Raw genomic sequence first — 21,785 nt, 5'->3', positions numbered from 1 at the left:
ATCTTCTAGTACAGCACTTTTTGCTGATTTTCCCGCCACCTGGGTGCTTCCATTTGGCCGTGTCGAAGGTGACAGGGCAATTGAAACTTCTAGCAGTTAACTGTCTGATTTATCTAACATAGAGGGCCCTGGTGGAACGCTTTTATCTGGTTGATTCTTGTCGTTGGATGTTACCAGTTCGGCACACATCATGTCGTTGTTTGACTCTTGAGGTTGATCCAAATCTATTTGCATTTCTGCTCGTGGCACGTGTTGAGAGCTCGAGCAAATGTCTTTTTCAGTTTGATCTGTCAGTCTGGAAGAACTGGAAGGATTTTGGCCATTGGACTCTAGGGATTTACTTGCAAGTTTGTCGAGGGTCCAGTTATTCAAGCTCGCAATCACTAATTGTCCTCTCCCCTCTTTCACCCTCAGTGTCTCGTTTAATTTTGCTCTATCGGTGGACGTTGAATTGTCATCTAGCACCTGACTAACAGCTTGCGTGGGAGTGCATGTTGTACGTGAGTTTGGAGTGGGCGAACCTGGAGAGTTACCAGAGGGGTTTCTATTTGTTAAGGCAGGTAAGCTAGGTGTTTGCATATTTGTGAGCAATACCTGCGAGTCGGTGTAATTTACACTGGAGTTAGAAAGCTCCAGTGTCATGACAAGGGGTACTAATTCCAGGGTTTTACCCCGGTTATTTTTAGCTTTTAGGCGCGTTTGTGGGCCAATGTCTTGCATAATCCGACTCACCTCTCCTCTCCTGCAGACTGCAGACTGAACTCTGCCGAACTCCGCGCGTGCTCCGCGCGTTCCCGTGGTTTTTAAAGTTGGTTGGGCTTTTTTTTCCTTAAAGCCACACCGACACCAGGATCGACAGAAAATAAAAAAAAACACAAGAAGAGAAGCCCGCCGCTGCAGCTCCTCACTTGTCAAGGGTCTCCTGCAGACTGAACTCTGCCGAACTCCGCGCAACACTCAGTATGTTAAATCCACATACCTCCTCCCCCGGCTCTCCATCACCTCTGCCTGCTATTTCTTCTCCTCCCATCTCACTACCACCTCTTGAAGTCTCCTCTCCTCCTCCTTTGTCTGCTTTCTCACCACTTCCTCCTCTGACTACTCCTCTCTGCCTCCTTCTGAACTCTCACCACCTTCTCGTATCCAGTGATAACCTTGCAGCAAAGAATCTGCGGCAGAAAACGCAGATTTCAAAACATGCATTTATTTTTTGACGTATTTATATGTGGGGGGGTGGGTTATAGTTATATATATATATATATATATATATGAAGGGGATAGTGGGGGTGGTACAGGGGCTCACCCCACATATAAATGTGTGGAGAAATGCATTTAAAACAGCATTTTCTGGCATGGCATTTTCGGCCGTGCCATTCTCACATAGAACCTTTCTCCTGAGGTCTCCTTTGTTCGTCCACCTGTTGCTTCACTAAATCCTCCTGATACATCTACTCCTCTACCACCTGTTTCACAAACACTGCCTGACAGCTCCTCACCTCTCCCAGTGGTTTTGCGACTAACTTCTCCTGATATCTCCTCTCCTCTCCCCCGCCCCATCTTTTTCACAAGTTGTTTTCCACTGCCACCTCTCTCTGGAATTCACTGTCCTGCATCTTCTCCAAGTAACATCCTCACCTCTCCTCCACACCCGACGTTCTCCAGCCTCTTTCTCCTCAAGGATTCTCCTTTGTTCCCTCTCTCATCCTTCCAGGCTGTCAAGCTTTTCTGCCAAGTTTCCACTCAGTTTTCTAGGGGCTTTTCTTGGTGCCTTTGGCCCTCCCCTCAAGCACAGCTGCAAGGATGAAGGAATAATTCATCAAACGTGATTGCACTATGTCCACTCTTTTGCCGTTTTCTGACCATGTAACAGGTTCTGCAGATCCCTTCATGGAGCTGTGCATAAAGGAGTTATCTGAGGCTGATGCCATCTTGAAATTGTCATTTGTCCATGCACGTGGTCAGCTTCCTACAAGTGTGTTTGGTTCGTGATTCTCTGCGCTCGAAAACGTGATACGTTTACATCAGGTCTTGCGAACTTCGTCTTGGTAAATCATATTCTGTCTTCCTTCTCTCTGCGAGGTGTGCGGTTACGCAGGAGCGGCTCAGAAATATGTCTGGGGTGGGGGGGGGGGTGGAGGTCTGTACTTCAATTGCACTTTCCCCATTCACTTAAATGGGCAGTGCTTATCAGCTGGGCCCAGTGACAAGTGTCTCCCATGCTACTGAGGAACGGTGGGGTAGAAAGCAGAAAACAAGCCTTCACTGCATGTTCCCTAAGACTATGGAACCCCCTCCCTGTCTGTATCAGACTCGCTCCCATGCTCCTACAATTCAGAAAAGAACGCAAGACCCACCTTTTCAAGGAGTCTCTCCTCCTCAACATCTAAACCATCACGTCACCCCTCGTGCCACCTAGCTCGCTAGACACCAACCGCCCCTCTCCTCCCCGCCACCTGGTACAGCTGTGCCCCTCCCCTGGCCCCTCTGTATCCTACCTCCGCTGTACATCTGTTCTGTTATCACCATTGAAAAGCGCTCCGTTATGTATCTTTATTGGTGTATACCTCTGTAAAGCATTCCGTTGACACTCTGAGCTAGGTCAGCGCTAAATAAGTACCATAATATTAAATAATAAATAATAGAGCAGGAGATCCTCTGGCAGCCCCTGCTTCACTAGCAGATGGTGGCCCCGGCTCCCATGGCCACGCCATCCCTGACCTTTAGAATCAGACGGGGTACTTTCAAGGCTAGTAACACAATGTCCAAGAAAACTTAGCAGAAGGACAATTCTTAACAAAACCAGTACCAGACAAGTTTGAGCAAATATATATAATAACCAAGGTGAGGCTTTCAACAGTCGGGATGGTGGCAGGAGACTGTGTACAGCACACCCCACACCCGACAGCCACTGGCATAGCAGGAACCCCTGCAGCCCCCGTGGTGCATGTCCAGTACATGCCCTGTGAGGGGGCCCCCTCAGGAAAAGAAATTCAAAAGAAAACATTCAACGTTCTTTCTTTTTTCTTTTTAAAGCAAAATTAAATATTTTCTTTTTGAAGTCGCTCTGCCTTCATAAAGAATGTATTTCTATAACAGAGACCTCCATGTCATGGGGTGGGGAGAGCCCTATGACGTCAAAAATAAATAGTTTATTTTTTTAATTTAAGTCACTCGGCCTTCATAAAGACATTAATTCCGTTACAGTTAGTTCCTTTAACGTAAATAATTTCTTTATGAAGTCGGAGTGACTTAAAAAAGAAACCACTTCTTTTTAAAGTAATAGGGCGCCCCACTCCATGACATGGAGTCCTTAAGATCCTCTGAAGATAACAGTAACATGCATTCCTTGCTGCTGCAGGGAGCTGAAGGCCTTGTTCCCTAGTCTAACGGATTGAAGGTAAGAAAATGTATTTTCTTTAAATGCGTGTGCATGCATGTAGGTATATGGGTATATATGTATATAATGTAGTGTGCATGAATGAGCGAGTGCATGTTGTATGGGTGGTTGCCTGGGTGTGCCTGTGTGAGTGTACGGTGAAAGGGTGCACACTTAAATGTATAGGTGGCTGCAGTGTGAGTGTATGGTGAAAGGGTGCACACTTAAATGTATGGTTGGGGTCTGGGTGTGTGCCTGTTTGGTGAAAGGGTGCACACTTAACTGTATGGGCGGCCACATTGGTGTGCCTGCATGGTGAAAGGGTGCACACTTAACTGTATGGGTGGCTGCCTGCGTGTGTCTGTATGGTGAAAGAGTGAAATGTTTGGGTGGCTGCCTGGCTGTGTCTGGATGGTGAAAGGGTACACTCTTAAATGAATGGGTGGCTGCCTGGGTGTGCCTATATGGTGAAAGGGTACTGTCTTAAATGTGGTTTATAGTCAAAGGGTTGAATCAAAAGATCCGAAAAAAAAAAGTATTGAATCAAAAGATTTGAATTCAAAACTTTAGACATACTATTTTTAAAATGCAAAAGTGCATTTCTTTTGAAACCAATCCATCGACAATAGTCATGGATTGGTTTCAATTGAAATGCACTTTTACATGGTAAAAGTAGCATTTCAAAGCGGTTTTGGTTGTAACGTTGTTACATGGAGCTGTCCAGTGCTGAAATTACAGGGCTGGACAGCTCCATGTAACATTTCAAAGTTATTTGTGTATGTTGGCATTTAAATATCGTTTCTTTTTACTTTGAAACGTTACATGGAGCTGTCCAGTCCTGTAATTTCAGCACCAGACAGCTCCATGTAACGCTGCAAGGTTTTAGTGTATATTGGGGGGGTTCCCCCCGCAGCTCCCCCAACCCCTATGCAACCCTCCCATCCCCAACCCTAACCAAAGCCCCAACCTTAACCCTAACCCAAGTTTCGAAAGGCAAACTTTCAAATTTTTTTCGAACAAATTGTCATTCGAAACTTTTGTATTTCGGAAAAAAAAAAGATTCGAAAGTTTGCCTTTCGAAACTTTTGCATTCGAAAAAATGACTGGACACCCTTAAATGTATGAGTGGCTGGGTGTGCGCGTGTGTGTATGGTGAATAGTGTGGGTGCTTGTGTTCAGGGGCACAACTAAACCTAAATTTCAGGGGGGCTAGGCCTTCAAACGTTGGGGGGCACTAACTTCATGGGCAGTGGGGGAGGGGCAAATGTATTTGTGTGGGGGCATCTAACTTCTTAACGCATTCTAATGAGACTATTCTAGTGCCGCTTCAATGTTACAAGCAGTTAACTCTCTCCTTTAAGCCTGAAGGCACCCACTTATAGACTGCTGTGAGAATGAGCCGTCTTCTGTCCCCTCTCTAACTTTCGAATCACTCCCCTGGTATGCAAGTACTAAACCCACATCACAATTTCAATTGTCTAAAAAATGTAACATTTCAATGCAGGTACTAACAGTGTAATGCTTTACTTTAGTAATTTCAGGCCTTTGTTATAAGCAAAACCCAGGTCCCGCCCCTTAACATCTGTGTCCTGTTCTGTACGACAATGGCTCTGTAGGAGTCAACATAGCCAACACTTTTGGGCACGGGGTGGAAGTTGAAGACCAGTCAGATCAATGATGTTGCACCACAGCTTGTGTTTAATGCCTAAATTACGTATTGGTAATCTTCATTACTCCTAGCCCTATTTTTCTTTGTCCCAGAACTTCAAAAGTATTGGGATGAGGTAGAGGGAAATGGAGGTAATACCTGGCTTCGTTGCCTGTAATCTACATTACTCCTAGCCCCACTCTTCCTCGTCCCAGACCATACCTAGGAGACAAGGTGCCTCCTACTTAAGCACTGGGACAAGGAAGAGGGACGTGGAGGTAATTATGGGCCAAGGAACTAATTTTGGGGGTTGGGGCAAGTGTGCAAGAGAGGGGGATGTGTCAGGGATGCAGTGGGGTGGGAATTGTGCGATAAATCCTAATGGTCATCCATGTCCATGCTAGGCAGGCATGATGTGTGGTATTGTGGCTAGAGAGATATTTTGGTGCAGCCAGTCTAGTCATTTCTTAGCTTAGCTTGACTTGACTGTCCATCTCTGATAAAGCAGTCCTGCTAAGTGTAATTACCTGGCTAGACTGGCATTTGAGTGCTGCCAGTCTAGCCATTTCCTACTGTGGCATTGTATATTTTTCTGGGCACCCTTGATGAAATAACCATGATAAGAGTTATTGCTTCAACTGGAATTTTGGTGCACCCAGTCTAGGTATGTCTAAATGTGGCCTGGCATGCTTTACTGTAATATGTTATTACTTGTCTAAACTGTTCTACAATGTGCAGCCAGTTGGACATGTTTTCATTGTGGCATGGCATTTTTAATAGCAACGCATTAAATTAATTAAAGCATTAATGCTCCTGTGCACTATTGGTGACTTGCATGTATTGGATTTTTGGATTGGTGTTACCCTACAAAAAAATAGAAAACACTCTGGCTTTTTAGCCAATTTTTCTCAGAAAGTGTGCTGTATAATGCATTAAAACACATATTTATATCTTTCTCCTAGTGCAGTGCGCGGTGTACCTCTGAAGCAGCACGTTTATGCATATTGCGCAAGCATGGTAATCAAAGCCGTGCCAGAATGTGGCACGACCTGTGACTTGTTTACGAGCTGCAGGGAGGTGCGGGCCCTCAGCATGGCTCGCGGGGGGGGGAGATTTTGTGCTACGCCACTGTCTACAACTACAAGACTTTCCACAACCCCAGTCTTATTTCCAGACTCTGTAAATGGGGGTAATGTGTAAGGTGCTACTGCCCAACGGTCATCCAGTGTTGGCGATGGGGAGAACACAGGGGCCCCAGATTCCCCTATTAATCCAGGACTGGGGATCATGCAGTTTGCCCTAAAACATTTTGATTAAGATGTGTGCGTGAATTCATGAAGACCTGCTAGCACAGGGTGTTTTTGCTTCAACAAGTAAAATTCAATAATGAAGTAATTCTCCGCGTGGCGGTTCAATGCATTGTAACTGAGACCAGAACCCAAGCACCCAAGGATGTCTCAAATGGTGTTCACAATGTGGTTGAGGTGTTTGGGGAGGCTCACGGGTGTCCTATAGATAATTCCACTGACTCCCTCTACCTCACTCGGAGGCAGAGGAGCTTGGCGAAACTGCGAGCGCGTAAAAGGTCTAAAGTGGTTCAGGACATATCATGGAGCCTACTGACCCTTTAAACTCCAAACGGGTTCATCCTTCATAAATAGGAAGCAGAGAAAGAAGGAAGTTTGCAGGAAAAAAATCTCAGAAAAATGCTGGTATTTTGACCAGCTGGGTGCTTAAGGACAATTTAAATCCTGTGTCAGTTGAATTAGCAGAGGTTTCTGTGGGAAGTGAAGCAAGTGAAGAGGAGCGGGTATTGCCCTGGGTGACCCGGTGGATACTCAGGGGAGAAGTGAGGGCAGCCAGAGAATGGGCCAGGGTCAATCGAATATGCTTGGTCATAATCAACTTACTGCTGCAGTTACTGTTCTTGACCCCAAAGTCTTTACCATAGTGGTCGAAATGGTTGACCCCACTAAAAGAACAAGTTACTTACCAACTGTAATTTTCTTTCGATTGAATGTTCCTCCCACGTATTCCTCGTCTTATGATATTTGTATCCCAGTTCTGCTGCTTCAGAACTTTTTTCTTCACCAAAGGGCGCTATGTTCGAGGCCGCGGAGTCGTAGTCCCTTGAGAGCCGCCGTCAAGCATCAACATCATCCACTGTATAAAGGGCGCGGGCAGCGCCCGTTACATCAGTTCTGTTTTACGGTGTTCATGGTCGCATCAGCTGATCAGGCTTTAAGTCCTCAGGCTTATAAGGAAGTTCAAGTGCAACTGGCGTAAACTGTACGGAGGGGTAGATTGGGAGGGTCGATGAGGAATATGTGGGAGGAACATCCATTCAAAAGAACATTACAGTTGGTAAGCAACTTGTTCTTCGAATGGATTGTGTCCTCCCACGTATTCCTCATCTCATGATAGACTCCCATAGCAGTAGGTCATTTTGGAGGTGGAAGTACTAGAAATTTTAATTATGGACTGAATGAAGGACAACTTTTGCAAATAGTCCTCCTTGATATGAAGTAGAATCCAAGCAGTAATGCTTTACAAAGGTGTGCATTGACGACCAGGTGGCCGCAGCACAAATATCTTGCACCCGGACACCCGTCTGAAGAGCCGTGGAAGTTGCCATGCGTCTGGTTGAATGAGTCCTTAATCCATCTGGAGGCTCTTTCCCAGCTAATTTATAGCATTCAGAGATTGCTAAAATTATACATCTGGATAGAGTTTGTTTAGACACTGCAAGGCCCAATATGTGTCCAGTGTTCCCAACAAATAGTTGGTCACATTGTCGAAGATTTGCCAATCTGGTAATGTAGAAACTGAGAGCCCTTTTTGGCTCCAGTCTATGCAACCTTTCCTCTTCCTTACTAGCGTGAGGCGGAGGATAAAAATAAGGTCAGGTAATTTTTTGTAACAGATGAATATCAGAAACTATTTTAGGCAAAAAAGATGGTTTGACTTTTAGAATAACAGTGTCCCTATGGAAAATGGTGTGAGGAGGCTTACAAGACATTGCCTGCAACTCACTTACCCTGCAGGCTGATGTTATGGCCACCAACAGAATTGTTTTAAGAGTGAGAAGTCTTAACGGGCAAGAATGTAAAGGTTCAAAAGGAGCACACATGAGAAATTTTAAGACTAAATTCAAATCCCAAATAGGCACCTGAAAAGGTGTCGAGGGTACACATTTGTTAGCCCTTTCAAGTATTGAATTACTGAGGGCATTTTAAAATTGGACACCTCTTCCGAGGAACGCTTAAAGATAGATAGCGCTGCCAAATACCCTTTTATAGTACCAACTTGGAGCCCCAAATTGGCTAAGTGTAAGAGAAATGAAAGTACCGTTGGAGTATTACAAAGGAATGGATCCACATTCTTATCCCTGCACCAGTTACTGAACTTGTTCCAACGACACTGGTACAGGGATTTTGTTGCTGGCCTTCCGGCTGAAAGCAACATTACGTCATCCGGGAGGTCCCGATCCTTATATCTCAGCCTCTCAGAAACCATGCGTGAAGACTGAGTATTTTGACCTCTGGATGGAGAAATCGACCTTGCTCTTGCAAGAGAAGATCCTCTCTTTGTGGAAGACGTATTGGAGGGCAGATGGACATGTCCAGAAGGTCCGGGTACCACGTCCTCCTGGCCCAATCCGGAGCAATTAGGATCATGGTTTTCCTAAACTTTCTCAACCTCCTGATTACCTGAGGAATCACAGGGACTGGAGGAAATGCGTAGAGGAGTGGAAATACCCAGTCCACCACGAACGCGTCTCCTAGAGCTCCTCTCGGGGGAAATTCCCTTGAGGAGTACAGTTCGCACTTCCGGTTGGCACTGGCCGCAAACAGATCCACTTGAGGGGTTCCCCAAAGGGCAAAGATCTCTTGAAGGACTTCCCGAGCTAGCTCCCATTCGTGGGAGACTGTGCTCTTCCTGCTCAGAGCATCCGCCGCTATGCTCAACTCTCCGGCTAGATGAACTGCCGATAGAGAGATTCCTTCTTGCATTGCCCAGAACCAGAGCTGCATTGACTCTCTGCGCAGTGGGAGTGATCCTACGCCTCCTCTTTTGTTGATGTAGTACATGGCCACTGTGTTTCCCGTCATTATTAGGACATTCTTTCCCTGTACAGAGGGCAGAAAGGCCTTCAGCGCTAGTCTGATTGCCCTCAGCTCCAAAAGGTTGATGTGTAGTTTGGACTCTGATGGAGACCGACGACCGCTGATTGTCAGATCGTTGGTGTGGGCTCCCCACCCCGTGAGTGAGGCATCCATCACTACCATTATCTCCGGAAATGGATGCCAAAAAGGTTTCCCCTTGAGGATATTCTCCTTGCAAGCCCACCATAGGAGATCTTGAGCCACTTTAGTTGGGACTTGCAGAAGATCTGACATCTCCCCCGAGAATTGGGACCATTGAGTCCTGAGGGCCAATTGAAGGGATCTCATCCTTAATCTGGCCTCTGGCACCAGAAAAATGCAGGATTCCATGAGGCCTAGCAACCTTATAAAGTCGAATGCCGGTAGATGTTGGGCTTTTGAAACTTTGTTACCATCTGCAGAATGTGGTGAGCTCTCTCCTCGGGAGGCGAGGCTTTCCCTGAGGAAGGGTCCAGGACTGCTCTGATGAATTGGAGTCTTTGGCTTGGAATCATTTGTGACTTCTTGTAATTGAGGGAGAAGCCCAGTCTGTGTAAGAAGTGGCAGGTCAAGGACAGATGTATCTGGGCTCGTTCGGATGAACTCGCCCTGATTAGCCAATCGCCCAGATATGGGTAGATGTGAATCCCCCTTCTTCTGATACTCGCTGCCACCACCGCCATCAGTTTGGTGAAAACCCTCGGGTCGCAGGTCAGCCCAAATGGTAGAACCCAAAACTGATAATGAGAACCACCAATTGCGATCCTCAGGTACTTTCTGTGCTTGAGATGGATTGGCACATGAAAGTAAGCATACTGAAGTTCCAATGAAACCAGCCAGTCCTGAAGCTGAAGAACCTGAAGGATCTGAGAAAGGGTCACCATCTTGAACTTGTCCTTCCTGAGGAACTTGTTCAAGTTTCTTAAATCCAAGATGGGTCTCAATCCTCTGTCTTTTTTGGGCATGAGAAAATAAGGGGAGTACCAACCCTTGTTTCTCTCCACTACAAGTACATGTTCTATTGCACCTTTCTCTAGCAGGGTTAAAATCTCCTGCACAAGGAGCGGTTCTGGAATTTTTACAGAGTTGGCTCCCGGTGGATGATTTTGAGGTCTTTGATGAAAAGGAAGGCAGTAACCATGGGTCACTAACTCTAGTGCCCGGGCATCTGACGTAATGCCCCGCCATTCAACCAGATACCGAGTGATTCTGCCTCCCTCCGGGGTTTTGTGGGTGAAGCCCTCAAAGTGGCTTTGCAACGGCTGCAGCAGTGGCTGAGGAGGTAGTAGCCGCTGCTGTGGCTGATCTATCACCTTTCCCTTTTCCACCACGAAAGGGTTTTCTCTGTTGGCCTCTATGACTGGCCTGCCCCCTCCCTTTTCCAAAAGAGGAGTAGAAGCGAAAGGGGCGACTCTTCCAGGAAGATGAGCATGTGTAAGAGTGTTGTTGAGGATGTCTTATAGCGGCACTAAGTGATTTTGCAGCCGCTTTTGAGGTCTGCAGCTTCTCCAAGCTCTCGTCTGCCTTGCTGCCAAACAACCTCAAGCCGTCAAAGGGCATATTAAGTAATCTAGACTGCACATCAGGTGCAAAGCCAGATTTCCTTAGCCATGCAAACCTGCGTAGGACTGTGCTAGATGCCATGGACCTGCTTACACTATCCGCAGTGTCCAGTCCTGACTGAAGGCATTCCTCCATAGCCTCTTTACCATCTATTACTGTAGTCAGGAACCCATCCCATTCTTCACCTTCCGGGAAGCGTTCAGCCGCTGATATCATGCAGTCCCACAGGGTATATGTAAATCTTGCTAAAGTACAAGTGACATTAGTTGATTTAAGGGTCACGCTGCACGAAGTAAAATCTTTCCGGGCCCAAGCATCAACTTTTTTATCATCCCTGTCTGGTGGTATTGATGGGTAAGCTGATTGCCTAGTAGAGGTTGCAGCTTGAACCACTAGACTTTCATGGGAGGGATGTTTGGATAGGTATTCCGGATCTGATAGCGATGGCCTGTATTTTGGTACACATTTCCTGTTTACTGCTGCAATAGAATCAGGAGTATTCCAATTTACCATCACCTCCTTCTGAAGTGCTTTATGGAATGGAAGAACAGGATCTTTTAAAAGGACCTTCACTTAAGATGTCTGTCATGTTATCCTGGTCGAAATCTTGGGAAGCTGCCTTCCAACCCATAAAATCAATTACCCTTCCCATAAGATTCCTATAACTAGGATCAGCATGATCTCTGTGGTCTGTCTTTCAAAATCCACTTCAGGCGAAGTGTCTAGGCCATTGGCAATTGGCAGACAGTCATAAAGATCTTGTATTTTGGAATTCGGGTCCACTAGCTCTTCCACGACCTCTCTGGTTCCAAACCTATATCCAGCTGAAGTGACATCCTCTTCAGAGGAGTGTTCTTCAAAAGTGGATGACATGGATCTGAAAAATTCCTGTCTGGGTTGAGGATAGAAAACTTTTTCAGATAAAGAGGTTGGTATCGACTTAGGCATGGGTAATGGTGTCGACTTGGGTATCGGGATTAATGAATGCCTCGATAAAGGCGTCGAAGGAGTCGATAAATAAGACTCTGGCTTTGACATTTTCGAAGGCGGCTTCGATACTGTCGAAGGTGGCTTCGATACAGTTAAAGGCGTCGATGCCATTTTCATCATTTTGACGCAGTAGTCGTCGACTGTGAGTTGAGTTTCGACTTCGATGTCGATTCCGCTACCACTGATTTATGCACAGGAGGTTTGGATTTAGTAAGAGGCGTCAGGGAACTTCCCCTTGATGACACTCTCGACTCTTTTTCAGCTCTCTCGTGTTTAGATTTTGATTTTCCTCTGTCACTTTTAGAATGAGTAGAGGCATGACCACCGCGCAGCAACTTTGAGGGGGTCTGGGCCGCTTTCTCGAATATTTTAAAGCATCGAAGCCCTAAAGGCCTACCATTTTTCTGGGGAATCATGCTTTGATGGATAAGTTACTCTCCTCTCAGAAGAGGAAGAGGAGGAAGAAGACCTGTGATGTTGCTTTCTTGACTTTTTAGTCGAAGACGAGGAGGATTTCCCCGATAGACTCTTTGATCTCGACCTCCTCGACTCATGTTGAGATTTTCGACTAGATTCATCCGAATCTTTTTGTCTTTTGGAAGAATTATAGGTTTCCTCCCCCACCGCCAGCTTACCTCTACGTTCCCTAAGAGCCTTATTGGACATGACCTGGCAAGACTGCACTCATCAACCCGATGGTCTGGGCTGAGGCACCAGAGGCAATTCCGATGGGGGTCGGTTATTGACATTTTCCTACCACACTTCTGACATTTTCTGAACCCTGTCTTGGGTGTGGTGGGAGTAGATGACGAGGACATCATCGAGGAAAAATCTGATGCGCGGTTCGTAACACAAAGCAGTTGCATTGGAAAAACAGAACTGAGGTAACGGGTGCTGCTCGAGCCCTTTATACAGCGGATGACGTCGACGCTCAATGGTGGCTCTCGAGGGACTACAACCCGCGGCCTCGAACACAGCGCCCTCTGGTGAAATTTATTTTTCCAAAGCAGGAGAGCTGGTACACGAATATCAAAAGAGGAGGAATACTTAGGAGGACACAATCTATTCGAAAGAGGCTGAATTGCTCAGAGCTGCTGGCTGTCTTGCACAGAATACAATTTCTACGAGTTTAAACTCTTCGGACTTTGACTTTGTTGATCTCATGAAATTGTAAGGGCAAAAAATATTTCGTATTCATTGTTATTTACCTGAGACTGCTACTATGGTCAGTACCTATAGACACATTGCGTAATATGGGATATGTCCATGATATATCCCTTATTAGTGATTCAGCCCCTGGTTGCTGTCCTACTTGCAGTAAAGGGCCCCAGGGTTTTGTGCCTCCTGGTCCAATTTCGAAAGGCCACCACCTATGATAACAATAAAGGCTCGTAATGGCTTAGACACATGCTCACAGCATTGACTACTACCTCTAATTGAATTGGATCACTGGTCTGCTGGAACACACAGGGTTTTCTCATTTTACTTCTGGTTGGGATTTTATTGGTTTGTTAATGAAACACGACATTTGTATGTTGCAGGATACCTTCCTTAAATATCCATTGCAATGGCTGGCTAGCTATCATGTTCATCAAGAGCATGCTGTGAGTGGCCCAAAGGGGTACCCATCGGGGGGCTCTTAAGTCGGCAGAAAGCAGGGCTTAAGTTGTAGAAGGTTGAGGGTTTAAAGTAGCTAAAGGAAATCTGATGCCATTGAGGTGTATCTTGGTTCGGCCTCAGGTGGTGAATCATTTCTGGTCTTAAATATCTATGAACCCCCCGGAAATGATTTAAAGGAAGCTATTTTTGACGCCATTGATCAGATTTTCACTGAATGGCTTGTCAGCCTCGAGCATGAGCTGGTGATTATGAGAGGTGACTTGAACTCCCACTGTGGGGATAAATTGTTAGCCGCTCAGTACAAACATGTGAGGCCGGGGAGTGTGATGCTTGATCATAGGACGTTTAGGAAGGGAAATAGATGGTTGTCCTTCCTCATGGAGTGGGACCTAACTTTATTGAATGGACGAACGCCGCGGGATTGCCCGAGTAAAACCACATGGAGTAATGGTTGTACCAAGGGTACACTTGACTACGTATGTGAGAATAACGCTCTGTTAAATAGGGTGCTTGGTTTTTCAGTTCTCGCAAACATCTATAGTGATCATGCACTCCTGACAGTACTACTGACCCTTGACTTGAAAGAACCCAGTCCCCAAGCGATAACTGGGGACATCAGGGTCGACCATGCCGGGGCTCGCAATTGCTGGACTGCTAAGAACGCATAAAGTATTTCTAGAGCAGTTGGGAAAGCATTGCCACAAGAAACATCATACTTACAGCAATGCTCTGCTGAAGGGATCATGCAGTGGCTCCCAGATTTCATCCCTAGGTTTGGTGCCAATTAGAAACTCTTTGCTGTGTGGTGGAAGAATATCGGTTCCATTCGATATTAAGATACGTGATGCCAAACAGCAAATGCATAGAGAGATTAGAGCACTTAGATGATCACTAGGCCCGTCGAACGAATTGAAGGCTCCAATTGCACGGATTAAACAGAGGTACAGAAACTGGCAGTGTAGGTGGTAAAGGTCTGATGCCAATGCCAAATGGTAAAGGTTTTGACGGGTAAGGATATGCGTACTATATGGCAACTCTTATCCAAAGCCAAGGGGAACTCAACCCTGTCATTCATCAATTTAATATCGGATGATAGCTGGATACGATACATTAGTCATAGCCAGCACCCTACTGAAGCTATTGGGGTTGAAACTGAAGCCGGGAAGTGGCCACTTGCATGTAGTACAAGGGATATTGGAGTCACTATTAGACAACTGAAACCCTAATGGCACTGTATTCTGACGTGACCCAGACAGATGGTCATTGATTTTAGATCTATTGTTTGACAGAGTATGTCAGGAACGTAGACTACCCTCTTCCTGGTCCTGTTCTATTTTGATTCACACATTTAAGAAAGGGAACAGAGATTTACCTGGTAATTACAGGCTCCTCATTCTCCTGTTTACCACCATGGTTTTAAAAGCCCTATGGAATCGGGTAGAGACTAAGGGCCTCATTACACGGAAGGCGGTAATGGTTAACGGCCACCGTTAATGGTAACGGTGGCCGTTAACCATTACCGCCTTACTACGAGGTCCCTTAGCGGGTTGGTGTTTTAACGCCTGCTTTTTGCAGGCGTTAAAAACCAACCCGCTAAGGGACCTCGGAGCTAATTACGGCACCGCAAAATTGCGGTGCCGTAATTAGCGCCTTCCCCATTCCCATAGAGCCCTATGGGGCAGAAATGGGAATGGGGAAGGGCAATGGCGGAAGGGGGATTTACCGCCCCACCAACCTTGGAATGGGGCGGTAAATCCCCTTTCCGCCAAGGCGGTGCCGGTAATTTACCGGCATGGTCCAGGGTGCTAATAGCACCCTGGACCACCGCCTTCCGTGTAATGAGGCCCTAAGAACCTATTGTACCCATTCTGGCTTTCGGCTGGGCTCATCGACTTTGCATAACATTAGATTGGTGGATGTCCTTTTTCAAAGGGTCAGAGACAGGATGGAGTCTAGTCTCTATGTTGCGTTTATAGACTTCCAAGCCGCGTTTGACTGTGTTTATTGGGCCAATTTGTGGGCGAAGTTTTATTTACTCATTTAATTGTTTTTTTTTATAATGCACCTAATACCATACCTGAGTTCATTCTCTAAGCGCGGATCCGGGATTCAAACCTCTTTTGCTCTGTGAGGTCTTGCTTCCAAGACCAGCGCATTGCCACTGTGCTATACTCCTTTCACGGAGGATATCAGTCAGTCAACAAACTTGTATTCGGCGTCAAGCCTTCAAGTAAAGAAATAAATTACAGACATAGAAACAACTGCTATTAATACACAGGGTGCAAACAATTTACCACAATAAAAACATAAAGTGCAGACAATTTACATTTAGGAACTAGGAGGAAAGCCCTGCTTGCAGCCTCTTTTAAAACAATCACCATATCTGTCAGAGTTCGTCAGTGACGGCTTCATTGGCATACATTTGATGGAACATTAGGGCTTGGGTTAAAAAACGTCTTCCTTAACAGCCATACCCTGTGGATATACCGGGCGGACCCAAACACCTCAAAAATATCAATGCTGCTCCAGTGTCCCTATTCCCAGCCGCCCTCAAGTACATAAGCCTTACATATTTTGATTTACAGCATAGCAACATGAAATGTAATACAGTCTCGGTTGCCATCCCGCACATTGGGCATTGATCAACATTTGCTGGCTGACAGGATTGTGTAAAGGTGGCCACTAGGAGAATGCCTAGTCTTACTCGCAGGTATATGGACCTTTCGTATTGTGGCGAGATGTAATTCAAATAGGACTTAGGCCAGGGTGGCTAACCTCGAGGTATGCAGGACCTAGTTTAAGTTTCATAACATTGCACAGCAGATGGTCACGGGCACCTTGACTAGTGCATCTTTAGTTGTTTTCTTAGTACCCAACAGCTGGCATTCAGGATTATCCCACAAGGTACAGCAAGTGTTGGGATGTCCCAGTTGGATTCTGAAAATCCTCTCATTATTCCATACTAACACCTCTGCCAAAGTGCGCCTGAATCAAGAAGGGCAACTACAACATCAATCCGACTTAGCAGGGGGTCAAGCAAGTTTGTGTGCTGGCTCCACAGCTTTTTAATTTATATTTGTTGCATCTCCCGATTAGGCAACATGAGCAATGTAATTGTCCGCCTAGAGTGGGGAATACCACAATATCTTTGCTCTTATGTGCAGACTTTTTGGGTTTCTTTGACAGTACTTTCTCAGGTATGAGAAACATGATAAACGAGTTGCAGGCCTACAGTCTGAAGAACGACCTGTCCATTAACCTAAACAAAACAAAAGTGATGCTGGTTACCTGCCGTAAAATTAACAGACTGAAGATGAGTACCATCTTAGGTAATATTGATTATACCAACAGTTATGTTTATTTAGGCCTTGAAACTTCCTCAACTGGGGATTATTCATTAATAATTAAAGCTAAAACCAGGAAGGCCAAACAACTGACAATGTTAATCTACGGATTTGCCACAAACAGACAGCTGGGTTTATCCTGAAAGGGGTCTTAACGCTATACAATCAATGCGTTTGTCCGGTGATCCAGTATGGGCTTGAATTGCTGAGCATGAACAATTGGGTGTGGTTAAATCGAATTGAAACTTTCTTTTGGCAGAAGATGCTTCAATTACCCAATCTCTATACATGGAATATCTGTGTTTGGAAATGGGTCTCATCTCCCTACAGGGGAGGGTCCTAAAGAAGCGTGGGATGTTGTACATTAGAACCAGGGCTGCTCCCAAATGTCTGATATTCTTTTTGTTGGGAGAAGGTCCCGGTGGGACAAGGATGGGGGGGGGTGAGGCTTCTGTACAGGAGCTATTTAAGATCATTGATTGGGCTTCACAGATTGACTAGGAATCCTCATGGGAAGGATTTACCTCCGATTTTAACAGAAATTTGAATATGTGGGACTGGAACACCAATTTTGAGCACCTGTATACATTGAAGTCTTATGTACTGGGAGCTGAAGTAACTTAAAAGTATCTGAAACCACAGTCATATATGTTGCTATGTCCACATCCAGCTGTACGCCACTATTATTACTACGTACACACCAGCTACCTCTTAGTTCTATTGTTGGAGCACAGCTTCATCTCCCAAATTATAAGACATTTTTGAAACCCCTAGGCCCATCCTTACCAGCTCTGTTAGCCTATGTTCAATCTACATCAAGGAACTTGGGTCTTTAGTCCACAACTGTTCCTCAATAAAATCTAAGTAATTTTGGGCATACTATTTGAATACTGATGGTACTTCTGCAAATTTTGGCCCTTTACCAAGTATGGCTAAGATCAAAGGAGATGCTCAAAGGTTGAATGTGGGATCTCTGATTCTGTGCTCTGATATTGAGCTCGACTTTGAATGTAATAGCTGCTGCTTGTTTGACATTCACTTATTTGGTGTATTTCTATGTGTGATTTTATGTATTTCATATATATGTATTTTATACATGAAATTTTGACTTTGTTTTGTGAAAAGTTCTTATGAGCTGAACACAATAAAGATATTATTATAACCAATATGGCCATGTGGAAGAGTATGCTGAAGGCACACTAATAACAGAAACTGGTCAACAGCAGAAGCAAGATAAAATAAGCCATAAACCAGAGATCAGAAGTGTGGGATGGTCTGGTGAGGTTAAGAGTATGGTAGACTGAGGGTTTCAGGTTAGTTTTGTGGAGGACAACAGGAAATGCTGTACATGTGTGCACATTGTGCATATTTCTCATTGGTTTTGAACCTTGGATTGTCAGGGAGATGGCACCTCCAGCATGGCAATGTTCTGCATGAGGTGCAACCTGATAAGCACCCAGCAAAGCTTGCAAAACACACGTTTACCACTTGGACTTGATCCAGTAGTTCTCCAAAGACAGTGGAGAGATGATTCTTGACATTGATGTCATTTCACCTGCTTTGGGCTGCAAAGAGTAAAGGACCCATTTTTCTGTTTACTAAAAATAACGGAAAAAGGATTAGAAAACCTTGATGCCTTCATCCATATGTTTCTTGAAAGGTTTCTCATTGCTTCATGGTCGCTGGATATACATTTCCACCAGGAGTACTCTTTAGGTGTATCAAGTATAAGGTCTTTGTATGGGTGACGTTGTGCTACTTTTGACAACCCTGTATGGCTTTTTCCATTCTGTTGGGGAGAGAAGCCCCTGGAACTCCTCGCCTACACAGAGTCCAGACCATGTCTTCCTTTACCTCCATTGCTGATCTTGGGTAGCTGGACAGAGCATACTTCCTCTTTCTTTCTGAAAACCTTCCTGACTAGCTATTCAGGAAATGGAATTTTAGTAGCTGTACAATACTGCAATATTTTACCCCCCTTTTATGGTGATAATGAAACAGCCTATGGTTAGCTGTACACTCAGCCTTTTAAGAACACCCTACCGCAGTCAGCAACCTTGTGAAAAGTGCTATAAAAGCAATCACACTTGCTGCTGCGCCTCCAATTTTAAGCAACGCTTCCCACTTAGGTAGTGTAGTGAACAACGGGTCAAACTTGACTTGATATTTCAAATTTTTGAAGGATGCTGATGAGTGTTTTAGGGGATTTAAGCAGATGCACCTAAGATGACAGCAGGTGAGACTGCTTGTCCTTTTAGCTGATGATGCCATAATAATCTCTTGTAGTGAACTAGGCCTGAGGAAACTGATCACAGATTTCAAGAGTTACTATGCAAATAAGGGACAAGAATAGAATAAATGACTGTGGGTTGGTTATTATGAGATTGGCACCCAAAAGCCATTAAGACCTCAAATCCTAGTGAATGGTGTAGCACTAGAGCGGGTGCTTTGGTATGATTTCCTCAGCATTTCTTTAGTGGATACAGGAGCCTGGGCCCCCTCCAAGTGCTTAAATGTTCCCTAACTTTAAAAAAACAGAAAACTGTTTGGGGGGTGTTTTGGTAGGGGTACAACTCTTTGCGACCTATTTATTCTTGTTATTCAAACGTGTTGCGTTAATGTGAAAAGATGTCGGAGGAACCTGTTGCCCCTACCTCCGTAGATAAGTATATATGTTTTTTGTTTTCACACAAAATAACTGCGCCACACAGTAATCATTTTCAAGGATTTGTATTTATAAGGTTTATGCAAATCACTTAGTTGCCCCTTGTTTTGACACGTGTTTCGGCTTCACTAGAGCCTTTTTCAAAATAATAGGGCATATGTTCAACTCACATATCGGGTCTGGAAAATAATGTCATGTGGCTATAATCCACCTTAAACTCTGCAAAGTCTCGGGTTACAATCCCTTGTAAACCAAGACTTTGCAGAGTTTAAGGCCAGCAACCATCATGTCAATCACTTTATAATGAAGTGCCCAAATGCTAGATGATGTTGGTTCGGCACCTCCCCAACCAGACAAAACACATTCACCCATTGCACTTGCTCACACACTCTCACTTAGTCAATCACTCACTCACACACATACACTCTATCCCACAGAAACATACACATCCATGCACACACACAAACTCCCTTACTCACAGGAGCTTGCGTGCACACACTCATTCAAACTGTTACAAGCACACATAATCAAACACAAATTGCATAGCATTCGAAACGAACACACAAGCACACAGACAAACATTTTAAACCTACCTTTAGTCCTGGGATCTGATGATTTAGTCTTCAAGATCTGTTCTGTCTGGCAGGGTACACGAGAGGCAGGATTCCTCAACATGTGCAGGAGGAAGCAGAAGGAGGAAGGTGCAGAACTCATGGCACATGTCGGGAATGTCAGATAGGCTGCCAAGCAATGACAACATACAGGATTTATTGAGCAGCACCACGAGTTTAAAAAAAAACTAATTTCAACTTAACAGTCATACTATTTAATGAGATTTCACTGTCATTTTTCCTGAACATCTGCAGGGGAAAATAGGTGCAATTTGGTGAATACATGTCCATAACATAAGTATGGAGTGTAGAGGAGCAGCTGCAGGCCTCTGCAGGAAATCCCGCCCCTGCCTCCTATATTTTGGAAGTCAGAGGCCATGCCATGTTTGACACGAGGAGCCAATACCGAGCGAGTAGTTCAGAAAAGGTATCCACTGAGAAAACCCTATTGAATGTATCTCCGAAGAGATGACAATCTGAGGGAGGAACTCCCCAAAGGAATATAAAAAGGAGTAAAAGAGAAGTTAGTGATGTCACAAAGACGGGTGTGACACACTGAGCATACTGGTTGAAGAGAATGCATGGATTTTATGGAAACTGATGATGAAGATAAGAATCGAGTAAACTTTCTTATGCAGCAAATAAGATTGCACGTATGCAAAGTGCTACAGAAATGCAACCGTACAATAACTGTACAGATGCAGAAATGCAAGTAGATTAAGTTTGAAGTTTGAAGTTTAGTTTATTTGTAAAGTGCAAACCAGGCCCAGGGGCAACTGGGCGCATACTCTTGAGAACAGGTTACAATAAACAGTACATACATAATAAATTTACATGAATATACATATAACTATACAAGTACAAGTACATATGACTACCATTTACAAATTATAGTACAAGTCATTATGGAAGCTGGCTATGGGTAGTGAATAGACTGCAGGCAAAGCAACCATTGTATAGGAACTGCACATCGGTCATGAATTTAGTAAGCTCGGACCCATGGAGAGGAAAGGCCGAGAACTGTGTCACAGCAAGAATAAGCTAAGATTGTGGAGGACCCTGGCGAAGCTGTCTGGTATGGCATCAAAACAGAAGTAGTCAAGGTCGGTTATCTATTCTTGAAAGCAGTGAATGTGCGAAGGATAAATCACCCCTTATTAAGAGGCAAGGAAAGAACACCAAGAGTGTCAGGTTTTATTCATTTAAGACATTTAAATGCTGCAGAATGGACCAGAATCATGGTCTCCTGTCACGTGAGCTGAGGATGGAAATAGAGTTGAGCTTGGAGTCCTAGAACAACAATAGTGAGAGCTTGTACTCCCATATATTCCCACAGACAAGGATATTTTGCAAGGCCAAGTTCAAAAACTATCTGCATAGCAGAAGGCATAGGTGATGAGAGATATTGGGCTAATTGGGTGGGGAGGTAAAGTCAAGTCCACCTCCTGGCACCTGGGTATGAGCATACGTGCTGCTAAGTGAACCGAATGCTCCAGACATGGCACAAGCGTGCCAACTAATTGTAGAGGCCGTATAACGAAGGGCCTTATAGTTTGAGAGCCAATGATAAACCGTGTACTTAAAAGTGTGGAGATTACTTGTTTTAGAGGTAGGCATAAGTTGTCCACCTGACAGAAGGACAGCCTATCACAATCCTATTCCTAGTATATTTAGATGTTCCCCTTGAACCAATAATAAGCGGTTGTAGGTTTTTCTTATTTGCCACGTATTATGATGTCACTGCTGATGTATTTTTTGCATATAAGGATGTTTTTATGAGAACTTTGTCGAGAGCTGAGCGAACATCCATTGACGTCCATTGT

Source organism: Ambystoma mexicanum, chromosome 1q (assembly GCF_040938575.1).
Source record: "Ambystoma mexicanum isolate Mex_15411 chromosome 1q, UKY_AmexF1_1, whole genome shotgun sequence".
Lineage (NCBI taxonomy): Eukaryota > Metazoa > Chordata > Amphibia > Caudata > Ambystomatidae > Ambystoma > Ambystoma mexicanum.
The sequence above is the reverse complement of the archived record's forward strand: the minus strand, read 5'-3'. Positions refer to the sequence as shown.